This window comes from Enhydra lutris, unplaced genomic scaffold (genome assembly GCF_002288905.1).
Source record: "Enhydra lutris kenyoni isolate GAN:26980312 unplaced genomic scaffold, ASM228890v2 scaffoldscaffold18, whole genome shotgun sequence".
In the NCBI taxonomy this organism is placed as follows: domain Eukaryota; kingdom Metazoa; phylum Chordata; class Mammalia; order Carnivora; family Mustelidae; genus Enhydra; species Enhydra lutris.
In genome coordinates, this window is record NW_019154102.1 from 30,403,774 (window position 1) to 30,406,788 (window position 3,015).

General features: G+C 37.6%; 1 pseudogene; it reads right to left on the reverse strand.

The window, feature by feature from the left end:
* Nucleotides 1-272: 272 nt before the first annotated feature.
* LOC111147994 lies at nt 273-1,486 on the reverse strand (annotated as a pseudogene).
* Nucleotides 1,487-3,015: the final 1,529 nt, after the last annotated feature.

A 3,015-nucleotide genomic window follows, 5' to 3' on the forward strand; every position in this document is an offset into this window, starting at 1 on the left:
AAAAAAAAAAAAAAAGGCAGCTTTGAAAATAAATAAATCGTCACTAGCCACACTTTCCCTCCAATCCAGTTTAATATAATTGCCCATCACTCAAATCTAACTTCCACTTGCTGCTTTTTTTTTTTTTTTTCCAGCTCAGGTCATGATCTCAGGGTCGTAAGATTGGTTCTGCTGCTGGTATCGATCCTCTCTCTCCCTCTCCTTCTGCCCCTCCCCTTGTCTCTCTCCCTAAGAAAAAAGAACAAACTTGTTTGTGGATTTACATGGTGCAGCTAGAAAAGTTTTGGCAGACTAAGAATTTGGGTAGAAATAGAAAATTTGAGCCAGCTCATACAAAAAGGGAGGTTTTTGCGTAACCAAAAGAGGAAAAATGTTTTACTCTTATCTCCACTGCAGTCTTCCTGGGCTCTTCCGCTGTCCTTCCCACATTCATCCTCTGAGTTTTCTATTTCCTGCATAACCATTCTCTTCCCTTTGGTTTGAGCCCTAGATGCAGGTTCAGAATTTTTCAGATCTCTCTCAACCTCCAACAAGGACTTTTTGTCCAACTCATTATCAGGTTCAACATTTAGTACTTTATTCAAATCTTCTATAGCTTCCTGGAGCTTGTTCTGATGTTTATATGTAGGCGCAGAAGAGCTTTCAAGTTCCCAGGTTCTAACTCCAAGACCTTTTCACAATCCCGGAAAGCACTGTTCCAGTTCTGTAGTTTGAGTTCTGCTTGAGCACGGTTGTTATAGGCCGCCACGGTGGAGAGCATGGATATGCTCCTAGTATAATACATCACAGCCTCTTCATAGTCCCCTGAGTTAAAAGCTTCATTTCCTTTTTCCTTTTCATGAGTAGCAAGTTCTTCTTCTTAGTTTTCCTTCTTAGTTAGACCTGCTGTGTCTATTCTTGTCTCAATTTTAGATAAATGTGACTTGTTGTTTACTATAGTTTTTTCTTTGTAATCTTCATCAATTTTTGAACATTCCTTTTCCACGTCAAACTTATCCCATTCTGCATAATCCCTCGGAATTTTCTTTTTAGGTCGTCTGCTATTAGAATATTTTTCCTTACTAACATGAACACGACTGTTTGAACCACGAACTGGAGGCAAATGATCTTCCATTGCTGGAGATGTTTCAGTTTCATGAAAGTGCATTTTATTTTCGTCTTTTTTAAGTTCCGACACCCAACTCTTTATATCACCGTCAATTTTTTCCCATTCTTCTGCTTTGAAACTGGCCGCTGTTGCTGCAGGTTTATCTTTCCTCAATGCTCTACTTTCAGGAGCCAAGCCTTGAAGACGATTTTCACAGAATTCCGTAAGTTCAGGATAATATCCTTCCTCACCAGACCTGAGCACATAAAGAATTTTTTCCACCAAGTGTTTAACATCTGAACATTTTTCAATATACTTAAAATCCAAATGTTCCACAGGAATTTTAAATGTTTTTGTTGTTCCAAAGCCCCATCATGATGGATAATTGTTGGCAGTCATGGCTGGTTCGCAGACGCCACGCAGAGGATCCCACTTGCTGCTTAACCTGTATTTTCACTCTCATCTTATGGCCTAAAATTCAAAACACGTGATTGCTATGGCCAATTCTGCCTTTATTTCAATTAGATCATGTCTCTGAGCCTGAGTTTCCTCATTTGTAATCCTTAAATTTCATTCCACTACTTGCATTCTATGCTTCTCTAGGATCATATACCTATAGATTCGGATGATTCCCTATACCCACAATGCTCTGGCCTAGTGGACCAGGGCAGGAGCCATGTGGCCGAAGCAAGATGAAGGCATACGTTGCGCTTTGTCGAGGGTATTATGGTGGATGGCCAGTGGCCACTTGAAATTTTTACGGTGCATAGTCTCTGCTCTTCCTATCTTTCCCTTTGGGACATTCATCCTTTAATCTCTCAATTCATCCTTTAAGCCTCCAGCAAATGAATGAACAGATGAATGCCATGTCTGCTAGAAAATCTATTTGATTTCGCTGAATGAATTGGCTGACCAGATGAGAAGACAACATAAATCAAACTTGTTTACTTTCTAGACTAGTTGATAAATAAATCAATTCCTTCTTAGTGATTTTGCACTGAAGACAGAAATTGTATCAGTCTTATGGAGAAGGGTCCCCACTACAAACTCAGGAGAAAAATATCTTCTCATATTGGACTTGGGATTGATAAATATGGAGTAACAGATATACAAATACAAATTTTTCTTTGGTTTAACTGAACTAAAATTACTCTTTGCATCACATAGATAATGCTTGAGGCTTAGATTTTCCTAACAATATCTGCTCTCCTTCCACAATCTTATGGATACTGGAATTTATTTTTAGCTGGCAGGTTACTAACCTCACAAACCACTTACAGAGAATTGGAAAAAAAAAAAAAAGGTTGCTGCTAGGGGAATGATATCTTTTGCATTCCTGACTTCATTTTAAACTGGAACCATCTTAATGTTGCTTTAATGCAAGGGAAAGAGAATGTTTGCGTTTAACAGTACCTGGGGTTCTTTTAGCTGTCACTTAGCAAGATCCAAACATTTTATACAACATGATTTTAGAAAACTTTTGACCTTTTTAGATTTTATTTTATTTTTTTAGTTTTTGTACCAAATGTCAGGAACCATCAAAGCACTTGTCTTAAGAGAAAAGGTCACTCCAAAGAAGAAAGTCCTGGGTTGAGTGACAGTGTTTCTCTTTGTCTAATCCTGTGTGTCAAGCACTGATTGTAGAGTGCCTGAATGATAGCTTACTTTCTGCACTGGTCCTGGATGTACAAAAATGTTACAGGAACTTCTGCAGCTATTTCCTACCTATATCTGGTGAAATGTGACAATTAATCCAAATCCAACTGTCATAGTAATTGTAAGTCAGTATTTGAAGTGCACAGCTCTTTGTGAAAGCCAGTTATATATACTCCAAATAGAGGAAGACTTTTTTTTTCTTTTTCTTTTTTTTTTTTTTTTGATAAGGTTCTTTTTTTAAAAATTATTTATTTATTCCTTTAAAATTCCTT